We start from the raw sequence: 17,632 nt of genomic DNA, 5'->3' as shown, positions 1-17,632 counted from the left end.
CGAAACAAAGTGTGATTTGCTCTTGTGCATTTGCAGTATTACACTGTACCACAGTGCCACCCAATGGTTATGTAGCAGAAAAGCAGGAAAGGAAATGCTCTTCATGACATGTAGTGCTCAATTCTGTGACAATAGATACAGCAGATTAACCGATAATTAACAGCTTCTTGAAGAAAAGCTCACCTCACTGTTTCCTCTGCAGTAGCACTGGATCTGTGGAACTCCCTCCCTAAGGAAGTTCTCAGTCCTTCCTTATCAGTTTTTATACACCAGGCCAAGATTGCCCTCTACCAGAGGGAGGGTGGCCAGTCACTCATTGCAAAAAAGAAGAAGAAAAATGCATATGCTAATTAATACGCAAAGATGCAACTTTAGAAGTAATTACTTTAATTTAAATAGAAATGCAATATATCTCACCATAGTAGGGAAGACTGGGACCAGGGGATGTGTCTATTTGCAGCTCGGTCTGCTGATCAACTTGGATGACGGGCAACGTCAAAGCCCCTTTGTCTCTTTTGCTATGGCTTCTTGTGCTTTGCTATCTTCAGTCTGGATTGGGTCCGGACAGCCCTTCAAACAGAGCAGGGTGGGTAACTGATGGCCCTCCAATCGTTTTGGTCCTCAAATTGCATCTGCCCTAGTCAGCATAGCCCATGGTGGAGGCTGATGGAAGTTGTCGGCCGAAAACCTGGAGGGACGCAAGGCGCCCATCTCTGAAATAGAGGAGGCCTTCCAATAGAGGACTGTTAAAAGAACATTTATTATTATTATTATTATTATTATTATTATTATTTATATAGCACCATCAATGTACATGGTGCTGTACAGAGTAAAACAGTAAATAGCAAGACTCTGCCGCATAGGCTTACAATCTAATAAAATCATAGTAAAACAATAAGGAGGGGAAGAGAATGCAAACAGGCACAGGGTAGGGTAAAACTAACAGTATAAAGTCTGCACAACAGACCGAGGGTCCATCTAGTCCAGCACTCTGTTCACATAGTGGCCAACCAGCTGTTGGCCAGGGACCAACAAAGCAGAACATTCTGCAACAGCACCCTCCCACCCATGTTCCCCAGCAATTGGTGCACGCAGGCTTACTGCCTTGGATACTGGAAGTAGCATGTAACCATCAGGGCTAGTAGCCATGGATAGCCTTTGCCTCCAGGAACTTATCCAACCCCCTTTTAAAGCCATCCAAATGGGTGGCCATCACCACATCTTGTGGTAGTGAGTTCCATAATTTAACTATGCGCTGTGTGAAGAAGTCCTTCCTTTCATCTATCCTGAATCTCCCACCAATCACCTTCATGGGATGACCCCACTGGGTTCTAGTATTATGGGAGAGGGAGAAAAATGCCTCCCTGTCCACATTCTCCACAACACCATGCATAATTTTGTCCACCTCTGTCATGTCTCCCTCAGCCTCCTTTTTTCCAAGCTAAACAATCCCAGTTGATGTAACCTTCCCTCGTAGCGGAGATGTTCCAGCCCATTAATCATTTGAGTTGCCCTTTTCTGCACTTTTTCCAGCTCTATAATAACCTTTTTTCAGTGTGGTGACCAGAACCGTACACAGTATTCTAAGTGTGGTCGCACCATAGATTTGTATAAGGGCGGTACAATACTCAATTGACATTTGTCTCCCTATCCACATTAAGGGCAGTATGATACTGGCCGTTTTATTGTTGTTATTATTATTATTATTATTATTATTATTTATTTATTTATTTATTTATTTATATAGCACCATCAATGTACATGGTGCTGTACAGAGTAAAACAGTAAATAGCAAGACCCTGTCGCATAGGCTTACAATCTAATAAAACCATAATAAAACAGTAAGGAGGGGAAGAGAATGCAAACAGGTACAGGGTAGGGTAAGCAGGCACAGGGTAGGAAAAACTAACAGTAGAAAGTAACAGTAGAAGTCTGCACAACATCAAGTTTTAAAAGCTTTAGGAAAAAGAAAAGTTTTTAGTTGAGCTTTAAAAGCTGCGGTTGAACTTGTAGTTCTCAAATGTTCTGGAAGAGCGTTCCAGGCGTAAGGGGCAGCAGACAAAAATGGACGAAGATTCCTGTTCTTATAACGCCTAACATGGAGTTTGCCTTCTTTACAGCGGCCGCACACTGGGTGGACCTTTTCATCGAGCTGTCCACCACAACCCCAAGATCTCTTTCTTGTTCGGTGTCCTCTGTAAAACGGGACATCCGGCCATCCCAAGTGGCTATTGGCTTGCCCTGACTGGCTTCCTTTCTCGTTTCTGCTGGAATGCTTAACACTTGCCTCTCGTTGGCATTTACAGGTTTGATCTTGTGTGTGTTTGGCAGTTGATATTGTATTGTTTCCACCTGCCTTGTTAGCTCACCCTGGAGATATTTTGTGGAAAAGATTGGTTTCAAATATTTTGATACACACCTCAATAAAACAACAAAGGGAAGCCAGCCGCAATACACGGTAGGATCGGGCAAACGCTGAGGACCACCAGAGCTGACAATAGTTGGCATTGCTGAAAACATGTTTCCTTTCATTTTTCCTTCTTTTTACAGTTCGACCGGGTGGAAGGGATGCTTCCCATCATAGGTACAGTTGCTCGCCTTCAATTCCCCAGCACCCCTTTAGGCCCTGCTGTTTCATTCATTAAATTTATTCGTTCACTTTATGTCCTGCCTTTCCACACACCCCAAACAGTGCTCCAGCTGGCTATGAAAGGCAACTGGGATCAGGTTGTCTTGCTGTTGTTAGAGTTAGATAGGAGCAGGATTCATTCAATTTTTAAACATAGAATCATAGAATAGTAGAGTTGGAAGGGGCCTCTAAGGCCATCAAGCCCAACCCCCTGCTCAATGCAGGAAACCACCTTAAAGCATCCCTGACAGATGGTTGTCCAGCTGCCTCTAGTGTGGGAGAGCCCACAACCTCCCTAGGTAACTGGTTCCATTGTCGTACTGCTCTTAACAGTCAGGAAGTTTTTTCCTGATGTCCAGTTGAAATCCAGCTTCCTGTAACTTGAGCAATTCTTCATGTAGAAGAGAAGACTGAGGGGACACATGAGAGCACTCTTCAAAGACTTAAAAGGTTGTCACACAGAGGAGGGCCAGGATCTCTTCTCAATCCTCCCAGAGTGCAGGACACGGAATAACGGGCTCAAGTTAAAGGAAGCCAGATTCCAGCTGGACATCAGGAAAAACTTCCTGACTGTTAGAGCAGTACGACAATGGAATCAGTTACCTAGGGAGGTTGTGGGCTCTCCCACACTCGAGGCCTTCAAGAGGCAGCTGGACAACCACCTGTCAGGGATGCTTTAGGGTGGATTCCTGCATTGAGCAGGGGGCTGGACTCGATGGCCTTGTAGGCCCCTTCCAACTCTGTTATTCTATTATTCTATGATTCTATGTCCTCCTAGGAACCCAAAGTGTCTTGCATGGTGGTCCTCCTCCTCCTCCTCCTCCTTCTCCTTCTCCTCCTCTCCATTTCATCCTCACAACAACCCTGCGTGGTAGGTGAGGCTGAAACATAGCGACTGACCCAAAGTCACCCAGTGATCTTCACAGTCGCACAGGGACTAGAACCCAGATCTCCTTTGCTTCAGTGTGACACTCTAACCACTACACCACAACGGCTCTCACCACACTGGGCTGAATTTGAAGGAAGAAAAGTGGCTGGGTAGGAAAGCTGAACCCCCTCACTACCAGTGCCTGGTGGTCCTGATCCAGATCCGAGCGCTGCACATTTACACAAAAGTAAGAGAAAAAGTTATGATCACCTACATGCTAGATATTTATTATTGGGTTGGATCCAGATGTAGGTGTGGGCAGCTTCCGTGCGCTCTCCTCCCCATGGAGGAATCAAGAGGAGGCACCTTCAGCGAGCGCCTAAATCTGGATCCAACCTCAAAGGTTTGGAATGACTTTCAAAAGCATTTTTAAAATGATTTTTAATTTTGTAAAAACTGGGGCGAAGAGCAGCGTCAGGGGACTTTTCAGCAGGAAAGTGGCTCAAAGAAAGGGTGTAAAATCACCTCTTTTCCTGAACCATGTGCTGAAACCTGTGTCTGGTTTTACCCTGGGGAAGGCTTCCATGCAGGGCTGGTGCTACCATAGAGGCTACTCAGGCGGCTGCCTAGAGCGCCAAGCTAAGAGGGGCGCCGGACGCCACACAGCACTCACGCACGTTGTTGGCTGTGAGCTGGCCCAGCCCAGCCCGAAGATTCGGGCTGGGCCTGGGCGGGTGAGATGGCGCCCTGCGCCCGCCCAGCCAAAGCGAAGCCAGGGACGCTGGGGTGGGGGGGGCGGCTCCATGTTCGGACTTCTCCCAGGAAGCCACCCTCCCAGAGCTGCCCTAGCCGCCTGGAAGCTGCTCTCCCAGAGCCAGGAGGCCACTGCCTCCCGAAGAAGAAAAAGCACGTGGCAAGCTCGACCCTGGCCCAAGCCAGCCTCTGCCTTACTCCTGAGGAAAGGGCACTGGGTCGCCTCACCTCTCTCCTCAAACAGGCCGCGATGTCCAGGCAGGCGGGCAAGCGGGACTCCCTCTCCCTTCCCCCAGGAAAGCAAGAGACTTGTGGACTCCTCGCAAGGCAAACTCTCCTGCTTCCCGATCCTGCGTGCGTGGATCAACGGGACTTGCATCCGAGAAAGCCTTGCACCAGGAGGCACTAGTGCAGCCCGATCCGCCTATGCCTCCTTACTCGGAGGCCTTATTCCCCCGAGTAAACGTGCGGAGGGGATCGGGACCCCAGGCTGCATAGCAGGTTGCGTTCACACGGAAGTAAGTCCCGGTGAATTCCAGACGGCTCGGTCCCAAATCGAAGTGAGCCAGTCCCAGCTCTCCACTCGGCGCGCACGGTCGGACTTCTGCGCAATTTGGGGTGTGCGTGCAAGTAGCTCACCTTGCCTAGGGCACAAAATAGTCTGGCACCGGCCCTGCTTCCATGCGTAGGAAAGCACAGTGAATGCTCTCTCCACATTGCTGTCCTGGGGAGGAGGAGCGCTTATCTCGTATTTCCACAAACGGCAGAATTCACACCCTCCCAGCTGACGCTGCCCTTGAGAGGCTACCGAGTGGAATGACACAGCCGTGTAAGCTGAAACTTATGTGCGCCAGGCACGGAGCATGACGAATGCATCCATCTATCAGCCCAGCCACCGTGGGCTATGTTGTAATCTGGGTTCTGCACCCTGGCTGGCAATCCTGGGACCAGAATCTAGGGAAGAGCTCAGGGCCACCAGTGTGTTAGCCTCCCCGACCCCATGACTGGCCTACGTCCTCAGAGCCCACCATTATCCCTAGGAGAGTAGACGGTTTTCTCCTTCTGCAGTAGCGGCCATTGGTTGCTCTGGCCACCTGGAAAGAAGGGTCTTCCTTGGGAGGGTGGTGCCACGACACAGGCTCTGAACACCAGGCCCGGCCGCGGACACTCCCTGCTCAAGCTAAGCCCCACCACTTGAGGAACCTGAGGCGAGGGACAACCCCCGCCATCCTCCAAACTATGTGGAGAAAGGGGTTAAATTAGAAGGATTTCAGTAATAAATTAAAGCCCTGTGAATTATATGTGCTGCTGGTGATTTAATGTCAGAGTGGGTGTTAAATGTATATAACTGCAGATGATAAATGCCAAAGAGACACGTGGGATTTTTGTGGTAGTTAAACAAACTGAATAAAATTTTATTTTAAGGTTCACAAACTTTGTTTCAAAATGAAACTTTTCAAAACCTTTTTAAAACCTCCCATCCAATCCTTTCTCTCTTCACAAACACGCTTTCCTTACTCTCACACAATCACTCTTGAGCTTTCTTTCTTTCTTTCTTTTATCTATTTATTTATTACATTTTTATACCGCCCAATAGCCGAAGCTCTCTGGGCGGTTCACAAAAATTAAAACCATAATAAAACAACCAACAGGTTAAAAACACAAATACAACATACAGTACAAAAAGCACAACCAGGATAAAACCACGCAGCAAAATTGATATAAGATTAAAATACAAAGTTAGAACAGTAAAATTTAAATTTAAGTTAAAATTAAGTTTAACAAATACAAGAAGGATGCAGACAAGCTGGAGCGTGTTCAGAGAAGGGCAACCAGGATGATCAGGGGTCTGGAAACAAAGCCCTATGAAGAGAGACTGAAAGAACTGGGCATGTTTAGCCTAGAGAAGAGAAGATTGAGGGGAGACATGATAGCACTCTTCAAATACTTAAAAGGTTGTCACACAGAGGAGGGCCAGGATCTCTTCTCGATCCTCCCAGAGTGCAGGACACGGAATAACGGGCTCAAGTTACAGGAATCCAGATTCCAGCTGGACATCAGGAAAAACTTCCTGACTGTTAGAGCAGTATGACAATGGAATCAGTAACCTAGGGAGGTTGTGGCCTCTCCCACACTAGAGGCCTTCAAGAGGCAGCTGGACAACCATCTGTCAGGGATGCTTTAGGGTGGACTCCTGCATTGAGCAGGGGGTTGGACTCGATGGCCTTGTAGGCCCCTTCCAACTCTGCTATTCTAGGATTCTATGGGCCTTGCTAGACGAGGCCTTAGCGCGCTTTGAGGCCCGGTTTCCCTGCTGTGCACACAGCAGGGAACAGAGCCCCCACACAGCCCCACCACACAGCGCCCACACACAGCCCCACCACACAGCCCCCACAGCCCCAGCACCAGCCCCCACACAGCACCACCACACAGCCCCCACACAGTACCACCACACAGCCCCCACACAGCCCCACCACACAGTCCCCACACAGCCCCACCACGCAGCCCCACCACACAGCCCCACCATAGCCCCACCACACAGCTCCCCCACAGCCCCACCACACAGCCCCACCACACAGCCCCCCACAGCCCCCACACAGCCCCACCACACAGCCCACACAGCCCCACCACACAGCCCCACCACACAGCCCCACCAAACAGCCCCCCCACAGCCCCCACACACAGCCCCACCACACAGAACCGCTACACAGTCCCCACACAGCACCACCACACAGCCCCCACGCAGCCCCACCACACAGCCCCCACGCAGCCCCACCACACAGCCCTCCCTCGGTCCCAGTCTTCTTCTCCACTGTGGCGAGATGTCTTTTATTACTGTTTAAATTACAGGCAGTATTTCTGAACGTGCATCCATAAATAACAATGAGCATGTGCAATTGGTGGTGCCATGGAGTCAGGGCTTGCAGGAGCCCAGCCTTGGCACTTTTTAATTAGCAGGAACACTCACATCTCCTGCCACACCCCTCGTTGCCTGTTGCAATGCAAAGTATTTGGGGCCAGCCTGATCTCGAATGGGCAATTACACCCATTAGCCTTACGAAAGACCTGCTTCCCGGGGGAGAGCAAAGGTATTAGAACAGGTTTGTTGATATGGATCCACGCAGCTGCCTGGATTTCTGGGCTCTTTATGGGATCGTGGCTGCGAGCACGGTCACCACGACCGACTGCACTTCGAAACTGACTGTGGAATACAGCTCTTGTGCAATCCGGTGCCTCCTCCTGCCCTCTATTTTGGCAGTGCGTGTCCTCTTCTTTGCTGATGTCTAATGTGTCACAGTAAATAGAATGGGACTTCAGTGCTGGTGTGTGTTTCTCTCTGTGTGTGTCTGCGTGCGGAGGGAAGCTTTTCCCTTCTGCACCATTTTCCTGATGCAAATTCACCCCTCCCCATCTGCTCTTTGTCACGTAGGGAAATATTTATTTATTTATTTATTTATTTATTACATTTCCATACCGCCCAATAGCCGGAGCTCTCTGGGCGGTTCACAAAAATTAAAAACATTCAAAGTATAAAACAACAGTATAAAAACATGATATAAAATACAATGTAAAAGCATAATCAGGACGCCAGGAAACACAAATTTAAAATACAAATTTAAAGCAGCCGAGCTAAAATTAAAATTTATAGACTGTTAAAATGCTGAGAGAATAAAAAGGTCTTCACCTGGCGTCTGAAAGAATATAGTGTAGGTGCCCGGCGAACCTCCTTAGGGAGCTTGTTCCACAGCCGGGGTGCCACAGCAGAGAAGGCCCTCCTCCTGGTAGCCACCTGCCTCACTTCCTTTGGCAGGGGCTCGCGGAGAAGGACCCCGGAGGATGGCCTTAGGGTCTGGGCAGGTACATATGGGAGGAGGCGTTCCTCCAGATACCTTGGCCCCAAGCCATTTAGGGCTTTCAATGTTAATATCAGCACTTTGAATCGGGCCCGGACCTGGACTGGCAGCCAATGAAGCTGGAAGAGGACTGGCGTGATGTGTTAGTAACTGTGCTGCCCTGTTTTGTACCAGTTGAAGTTTCCGGACCGTTTTCAAAGGCAGCCCCACATATAACGCATTGCTATGGTGACCATATGAAAAGGAGGACAGGGCTCCTGTATCTTTAACAGCTGCATAGAGAAGGGAATTTCAGCAGGTGTCCTTTGAGAACCTGGTGAAATTTCCTCTTCATCACAACAGTTAAAGCTGCAGGAGCTATACTAGAGTGACCAGATTTAAAAGAGGGCAGCTTTAACTGTTGTGATGAAGAGGGAATTTCACCAGGTGCTGCATATATACAAAGGACACCTGCTGAAATTCCCTTTTCAATACAACTGTTAAAGATACAGGAGCCCTGGCCTCCTTTTCATGGGGTCACTCTACGCATTGCTGTAATCCAAACGAGAGGTTATGAGAGCATGGATAAAATATATGGGCACTGTTTTGTTTTCCCTAGTGTGGCAAACAGCAGGTTGAGAGGGGAATGATTTACATGGAGGAAAAGGCCCCGGGGAGTGGGGCAGGCTTAAACAGCCACCTCCCAGCCCTAACCAACGCCCTTGCCTTGCTACATGTAAAAGAAATGTAAACAATGTGTGAAGCTGCCAACAGGTGCTTCCAGCGGAGGCTTTTAGAATGTCTCATTCTGGGAATTTTACGGGGCGCACTGGGCAGAGAGGTTCATAACGTCTTCCCCTCATATCCCTCCTGTGTTTTCCCTCTCCTTCGTCCAACTTTTTTACTTTCTGGGGAAAATCTGTTAAGAAGAAAGACGAGATGGAATTGCTGAATGGCACAAAGAATCATAGAATAGTAGAGTTGGAAGGGGCCTAAAAGGCCATCGAGTCCAACCCCCTGCTCAATGCAGGAATCCACCCTACAGCATCCCTGACAGATGGTTGTCCAGCTGCCTCTTGAAGGCCTCTAGTGTGGGAGAGGCCACAACCTCCCTAGGTTACTGATTCCATTGTCGTACTGCTCTAACAGTCAGGAAGTTTTTCCTGATGTCCAGCCAGAAAGGAGGACTGGGCTCCTGCATCTTTAACAATTTTGTTTAGAAAAAGGAATTTCAGCAGGTGTTATTGGTATGCAGGCAGCACCTGGCGAAATCCCCTCTTCATTGCAATAGTTATAGCTGCAGGAGCTATACTAGAGTGACCACATAAAAAAGAGGCCAGGGCTCCTGCAGCTTTAACTGTTGGCATGAAGAGGGAATTTCACCCGGAATTGTGGCTTAAACAACACCCTCATGGCTTGTTTAACCCACGTGCAAACAGTCTCACTGTCTGGAAGCAGCTCCCCAGGTCTTGTCCAATGCTTGCTTGCTTGCTTTATTTATTTATTTATTTATTTATTTAGTTCTGCATTTATATCCTGCCTTTTTTCCTGCAAGGAACCCAAGTAGGGTGACCCTATGAAAAGGAGGACAGAGCTCCTGTATCTTTTAACAGTTGACTTGAAAAGGGGATTTCAGCAGGTGTCAGCTGTACAGATGGAGAACCTGGTGAAATCCCCTCTTCATCGCAACATTAAAGCTGCAGGTGCCCTGCCCTCTTTTAAATCTGGTCACTCTAGTATAGCTCCTGCAGCTTTAACTGGTGTGATGAAAAAGGAATTTCACCAGGTTCTCCATATTGACAAATGACATCTGCTGAAATTCCCTTTTCTATGCAACTGTTAAAGATACAGGAGCCCTGTCCTCCTATTCATTTGGCCACCCTAAACCCAAGGCGGTGTACATAATCCTCCTCCTCTCCACTTTATCCTCATAACAACAACCCTGTGAGGTTGGTTGGGCTGAGCGTCTGTGACTGGCCCAAAGTCACCCAGTGGGTTTCCATGGCCGAGTGGGGACTAGAACCCGGATCTACCGTCTGACACTCTAGCCACTACACAACACTGGCTTATCTATAGGCTCTCTCCAAAGGGGGATCTGATCTGATCTTGGATCAAGATATAGTTTAGTCCTTAGTCTAATTCCCATTTAAAGCCAATCTCAGCCAGAAGGCCTCTTAGGGCACGGAATCCCATACATTCGTTCTACATTTCGTGAAAACCTGAAAAGTTTGTGCAGGTTTATGAAGTGTTTTGCAAGAGCTGTGAAGCAATGCAACGTCCTAACCATTTCCTGAACTGTTGCAGAAGGCAAAAAGGCTCTGGTGGCAGCAATTCACAGCTGAAATCGCTGGCTGGGAAGCTTTTAACAGTTTGCAGTCAAGATAATAAGCCCAACGCCTCCTTCTGCCTCCAAGCGGAGTAATTATGCCGCCATTTCTGATGCTCAGCAAGTCACGTCTCTAACGTGGGAGAGGAAATTGGCTTCTTTTTGCACCTGGGGCAACAAAGATTTACATCAACTGGGTGTTTTGGGGAACCGTGCCGAGAGAGGGCCGGGTGCAGCATGGTGATAGAAACATGATTTGGGCAAATCTTTTTTCTTTTTTTTTAAGATGGGTGTTTCTGTTGCACAGAAATCCTGAGCATCTGTAGAGTTTAGTGCTATTTCCAGAGATTCCTATAGGTTTGTTCACTGCTATTATTCTAAGGTTATAGCCAATGGTTAGACAAGGTGAAGTGACCTAACTGCAGCACCAAGAGATGCGAGAGAGGAAAGCGGAGGTTGGTGTCCGAATGGTACATCGGCAAGACTTATAGAATCATAGAATCATAGAACAGCACAGTTGGAAGGGGCCTACAAGGCCATCGAGTCCAACCCCCTGCTCAATGCAGGAATCCACCTTAAAACATCCCTGAGAGATGGTTGTCCAGCTGCCTCTTGAAGGCCTCTAGTATGGGAGAGCCCACAACCTCCCTAGGTAACTGGTTCCATTGTCGTACTGCTCTAACAGTCAGGAAGTTTTTCCTGATGTCCACCCGGAATCTGGCTTCCTGTAACTTGAGCCCGTTCTTCCGTGTCCTGCACTCTGGGAGGATCGAGAAGAGATCCTGGCCCTCCTCTGTGTGACAACCTTTTAAGTCTTTGAAGAGTGCTATCATGTGTCCCCTCAATCTTCTCTTCTCCAGGCTAAACATGCCCAGTTCTTTCAGTGTTGGCTGCAGCAGGGAAGCTGTCTCGACTGCGCTTCAAGCGGCACAATGTTTTTTTGCAGTAGCACTCAATGAAGTCGTAGAGCTTTTCTACACGAGACTCTTAATTGCTGTATCTACATTCGGCTTCATTGCAGAATTGAGATCAGAGCTCTACGCAGAGAGTTTTTCCTTTCCTGCTTTTCCAGTACATAGCCTCTAAGTGGCGCTGTGCTATAGCGGAATACTGCAATTACTTGAGTAGGAAAATGCATTTTCTTTCGCTTTCAGAAATAACGCTCCATTCTTCAACACTTAAAGAAAAAGAACCAGGAGAGGTCTCTTTAAAAGAAGAAGTGAAACTGGAGCAGCCCCGCTATTTGCGGGGAAGAAGGGACATGACCCCGGGAGCAGGTGCCACACCACCCACGGTCCTCGGGCATCTTGGGAGCGTGGAAAAACAGGAAATCTGTGGTCCCAGTTATCTCAGGGAAAGTCTGGTTGTCCCTGCTTGACCCCGGGACCCCCTGCGCGTCATTTGGACACACAGGGACGACCTAGATACAACCCCGAGATATATGCATGATGTAGACATTCCCCAAGCCTTAGCTAAATCTCTTTGCCACGAATTTGCCAATCGGCTTTAGTAGCTATCTCAGCTGGTGTGTCCTGTGGTAGTGAGTTCTGTAGGGGACATGTGCACTGTGTGAAAAAAATACTTTCTTCTCTCAAAGGCGCCAGGCTGTGAGAGCTCTACGGGCAGTGACCTGCTGGATCCCAGCCAGAACTGCTATGTCTCCTCCTGTCTCTGGCATCGTCCTTGATCCTGTTGCCTCCCAAAGATACGAGCAGGGCTCAAAACAATCCATTAATAGACCAGGCAGAAGCACAACACACAAACCAGGGGTTAGGGCAGGCTGCCAGCCATGCCTGGAAGTTCTACATTGCTTGAGTTTCTCCCATGGGTTGCTGGCTGGCCAGGCTTCTTGGTGGCCTCATCCGTTGGTTTGTGAAACCTAAACAAAGAATTGTTCTGGATCAAATCAAAGGCCCGTTCCAGGATTCTCCGACCTGGCGCTCTCCTGATGGGTTGGACTTCAACTCCCAGCATCCCCCTCTGACAAAGAAAAGCATCGGAATGGACAGTGCCCAGAGTTCACTGCAGGGTAAATTGGGCAGAATTGAGAGGAGGTGAGACTAGTTACATGGCAGAGGTTACGGCTTGAAGACCCTCCCTGAAGGAGGGGTTCGATAAAAGCCTGTGAGGTACGGTGGGAAACCATGACTGCCTTGCTTCGTCAGGCTAATTAAGCTTAGAGGATAGCTCCTGGCATTCACACTCCGTTCAGGTGTGACGAGACGTCTATTTACTGAATAGAACTTTGAGGATGAACAGCAGACCTCTTTAATGACCTGTATCTCAGCAAGAGAGTAGAAGACGGCCATGCTCTCCAAACCGTGCTTGGGTTCTTCCATCTAGTTGGCCACCGTGGAAGGCACCATGATGGCCAGGACAACCTTTCTCAACCTGGTGCCCAGGGCCAGCGCTGCCATAGAGGCAGCTACGGAGGCGGCCTAGAGCGTCAACGAAAGGAGGGCGCTGAACGGTGCCCCCAGAAGCTGCTCTCCTAGAGCGGCTTCCAGGTGCGCTGTTCCGAAGCCACCTCCCCACCCCCCAACCCCAACGTCCTGACTTCGAAGCCAGTGCCCACTCCTGGCTTCGAAGCCAGGATGCTGGGGTTGGGGGGCGGGGCGGGGGCTTCGGAACAGCGCACCTGGAAGCCGCTCTAGGAGAGCAGCTTCTGGGCGCACTGTTCGGCGCCCTCCTTTGGTTGATGCTTTAGGCCGCCTCCTTAGCTGCGCCGGCCCTGGGCACCAGGTTGGGAAGGGTTGTCCTGGCCATCATGGTGCCTTCCACGGTGGCCAACTAGATGGAAGAACCCAAGCAGGGTTTGGAGACCATGGCTGTCTTCTACTCTCTTGCTGAGATACCAACTCCCAGCATCCCCTAGCCATAGGGAGCACATTTTATCACCAGGGAATATTATTATTATTATTATTATTATTACTATTATTATTATTATTATTACTATTATTATTTATTTATTTTTTAAAGGCAAACACTTATTTAATACTCAATCATGAAGGACATTATTTTTATTCGTTTTTTTATTGAACACTGTAAACACTGATGTCGCACTCTGCGTTCAGCTTGCCGGACCGCAGGAGAGCCGTTACAGGGGGAGGGAACGAGGAGATGCTCCTGGCCTCTTTGAAGTGCAGAGCGGCTCCCAGCAGAGTGATTCCTTTTTGCTCCTGCCGCCAGGACCAACGGTGCCCTCTCAGAGGCAGAGGTTCTTCAGCATGGTGGCAGAACAGCTGGAGGGCCATTCCTGCTGAATCTGGATCCCTACTCAATGGCCCCTTCAATTTGTCTTGAGACATTAGGGTGTGCCTGGGCACACCCCGCACACGCCTTGCGCACACCTATGCCCCCAGTCAGGTAGGCACAGTCAGGCAACCCTTGAGTCCCTAACAGAGACTGGCTGATGAGACCACATCACGCCAGTCCTTTTCCAGCTTCATGGGCTGCCAGTCCAGGTCCGGCCAGATTCAAAGTGCTGCATTAACATTTAAAGCCCTAAACAGCTTGGGGCCAGGCTGTCTGAAGGAACGCCTCCTCTCGTATGTACCTGCCTGGACCCTAAGGTCATCCTCAGGGGTCCTTCTCCGTGAGCTCCTGCCAAAGGAAGTGAGGCAGGTGGCTACCAGGAGGAGGGCCTTCTCTGCTGTGGCACCCGGGCTGTGGAATGAGCTCCCTAAGGGGGTTTGCTTGGCACCTACATTATATGCTTTTAGATGCCAGGTGAAGACCTTTTTATTCTTCCAGCCTTTTAACAGTGTATAAATAAATTTTAACTCGCTGTTTTAAATTTGTAATTTTGCATTGCTGCTGTTTTTATCTGGTTGAGCTTTTATATTGTATTTTATATTATGGTTTTATACTGTTGTTTTATACTTTGAATGTTTTTAATTTTTGTGAACTGCCCAGAGAGCTCCGGCTATTGGGTGGTATAGAAATGTAATAAATATAAATAAATAAATAAATAAATAAATAAATAAATAAATCCCTATAGGGGCTGACTGACAAGACATCCCTGGAATTGCTCACCCCTCTTCACCACGGCAACCTACTTGTTCGCCTGCCTTTCGTTCGGGCCCAGACAACGGTGGTGAGAAAGAGGAAGAGGAGATGGTGCGGCCTATTTGCTCATTGGCTCTCCGCCTGTCAACAGCAAAATGGCATCAGTGTTGAGCAAGACCATGAGAATCAAGAGCAGATGGTGACAATAGTGTTGAAGAGGTAGACTCACTGAAGAGGAGGCCCATAGAGGGCATCTTGCAGAAGGGCCTTCAGAAACCTTCAGCTGATGCTGGCTGTCATGTTAAAACATTATTATTATTATTATTATTATTATTATTATTATTATTATTATTATTTCTATTCTAACCCATATGTCATGTCTAGCCCTGCCCCCCTGGGTTGGAAGAAGTTGTTTCAGGTGGTCAGTCAGAATCAGACTTTGGCCACAGCTAGACCTAAGGTTTATCCTGGGATCATCCAGGGTTCGCCCCTGCCTGAGCACTAGATCCCCTGTGTGTCACCTAGATGAACAGGTTTGACCCCTGGACGATCCAGGGATAAACCTTAGGTCTAGCTATGGCCTCTGAAGTAGAGGAGTTGGCACCAGAAACAGGCCAAACCTGTACCAATGGGGGAGGAAGCTCTCACAGGCTCTTCACCAGCTGGGACTGAACCCTCTCCAGAGCTTATCTCCTCAAGGGCAAACAATACACAGTCAGTGGGAAGCCAACATTCTTCGGAAGGGGAGAGCACAGAGAAGTTAGCCGATCCTAGAGTATGTCGCAGACTAAAACGGGCAGAGCGAAAGGAAGGCGAGAGGAAGTCAGCCCAGCTGGCATCCCGTCAGAAGCTGCCTCAGAACTAGTCTCTCTGAAATTAAAGCATTCTGGGAAAGGGCTTTCTGTTCTTCTTGAAAGGACAATTGTCTCGCTTAGTTTGCATAGTTTTGCCTAGGGGAAAGTTCCTAGAGATTAGACTCTCTTCAGGTGGGAAGAGATGTTATTGCTTGAATAAAGCTTTGTGGATTACTTAGCAGGCCTCGTTATTGTCTCCCAAGAAGGCGGGAGGTTTTTCGAGAAACACGACACCCTAGCCGAAGCTCTCTGGGTGGTTAAAAATATTAAAAGTCATTAAAATACATTGTAGTGTAAAACCATTTACATAAAACATATAAACAGACAGCACACCCACAGACAACATATATCTTAAAACGATTTTAAACAATGGACTGTAATACATATATAGAAATAGTCAAGGATACATTCTCTCAGGCTGCCAGGGGGGCGATAAAGGGCACTACACAATGTGGTAAAGTACTGGAAGCCTGAATAAGGAGGTTGTTGTTACAAACTCAAAATGGTGTGCCAGCCTGTTTATGAGACACCAGAGACAGAACATGGTGTCAGAAGTAAAAAAGAGCTAAAAGCTGAAAATAGACTAAAGATGGCCTCCAGCCTCAGCACTTATAGACTTTGATAATGGGAACATTGCTGAAAATTCGGCCCACTGGAGGTACTGGTTCCTCACGTGAGGTACTGGTTCCTCTCTGTTCGGCCCTGGTTAGGCCTCATCTAGAGTATTGCGCCAGTTCTGGGCTCCACAATTCAAGAAGGACGCAGACAAGCTGGAGCATGTTCAGAGGAGGGCAACCAGGATGATCAGGGGTCTGGAAACAAAGCCCTATGAGGAGAGACTGAAAGAACTGGGCCTGTTTAGCCTGGAGAAGAGAAGATTGAGGGCGGGGGACACATGATAGCACTCTTCAAATACTTAAAAGGTTGTCACACAGAGGAGGGCCAGGATCTCTTCTCGACCCTCCCAGAGTGCAGGACACGGAATAAGGGGCTCAAGTTAAAGGAAGCCAGATTCCAGCTGGACATCAGGAAAAACTTCCTAACTGTTAGAGCAGTACGACAATGGAACCAGTGACCTAGGGAGGTTGTGGGCTCTCCCACACTAGAGGCCTTCAAGAGGCAGCTGGACAACCATCTGTCAGGGATGCTTTAGGGTGGATTCCTGCATTGAGCAGGGGGTTGGACACGATGGCCTTGTAGGCTCCTTCTAACTCTGCTATTCTATGATTTTACGATTCTATGCGTTCATGGAACTAATATTTGCAGGCCCAGAAGCAGGCAAGTGGTCTGAAGAACAAAAGGCTGCACAGTTCCAGATCAGCATTGAGCAGAAAGGCAGAAAGATCTGAATAGCCTGGGAGGTGCTAGTGGGAAACTATTTGCATAGGATAGGAAGAAAACTACAGTACAGCCTGTGTTGTTTGAAGCATCCTGCACACCTAGGGGGTATCTTTATGGCGCTGAGTTGGAACCGCATTTCCCCCAAACCCTACGCTTTCACTCCTGTGGGGTTGTGCCCCGTTATCCCCATGCAAAGGAGAGAGCGTGGTGTTAATATGGATCGAGGACGGGGGAGCTGCTACCAACCTTCCTCTCTCCCTGTTTTTTCCCCCCTTGTGGAGATTGAAGACAGGGAAAGGAAGAACCTTCCCCCACCCCAGCGAAAGGGAGACTCTTCTCCCCACGGAAGCAGCGTAGGGGTGTTGTGGCGGTCATTCTGCTTGCCCCCTCACCCCTGCCTGGGTGGACGGCAACCAATCAGGGGTCGCTATCTGCCCGGCCATGCCTCTGATGTGACCCTAGAGCAGCAGCGACAGACAGTGATGTTCTGTCCTCGCCGCGCTCCAGACAAAAAACTTGGGGTAAATCCCCAACTTTTTGCTTCGGAACTTCGGGGAAGGCCCTGGAATGGCTGTGCGGTGGCTTCTGCAGCATATAATTAACCCCATGCCACTGTGCACCATCAGTCAGGGATGCTTTAGGGTGGATTCCTGCACTGAGCAGGGGGTTGGACTCGATGGCCTTGTAGGCCCCTTCCAACTCTACTATTCTATGATTCTATGAGTCTATGGGCCTTGCTAGACCTGCCGGCTTACGCCGGCAGGGAGGCGGGGCCGAGGCGCGCTACCGTTAGCACGCCTCCCCCAGGCTTCCACACACATGACGCGCAGGGACATCACGTCCCTGCGGCGTCCGCCATTTTGTTGTTGTTGTTTAAAGGGGCTGGGTGCGGCCCAAAGACTCCGGAGACGGTGAGCATTTTTTTAAAAAGTTTTTGTACGGGGGGGGCGAAGGATGGCAGGGTGGGTGGCATGGGGGGAGGGGGGGAGATCGCGCCACACGCCACCCAAGCAAGCAGCC

At 49.0% G+C, this 17,632-nt stretch overlaps 1 long non-coding RNA gene across 1 annotated transcript; it reads right to left on the bottom strand.

Moving 5' to 3' along the window:
• Positions 1–370: 370 nt before the first annotated feature.
• Positions 371–5,045, bottom strand: LOC134402089 (uncharacterized). The gene is made up of 2 exons (XR_010025696.1): positions 4,890–5,045; positions 371–743 (listed from the first exon to the last, which is right to left on the bottom strand). It is a non-coding gene; the product is annotated as an uncharacterized LOC134402089 (long non-coding RNA).
• Positions 5,046–17,632: the final 12,587 nt, after the last annotated feature.

The sequence above is a fragment of the Elgaria multicarinata genome, chromosome 8, assembly GCF_023053635.1.
Source record: "Elgaria multicarinata webbii isolate HBS135686 ecotype San Diego chromosome 8, rElgMul1.1.pri, whole genome shotgun sequence".
Taxonomy (NCBI): domain Eukaryota; kingdom Metazoa; phylum Chordata; class Lepidosauria; order Squamata; family Anguidae; genus Elgaria; species Elgaria multicarinata.
The sequence above is the reverse complement of the archived record's forward strand: the minus strand, read 5'-3'. Positions and strand labels throughout refer to the sequence as shown.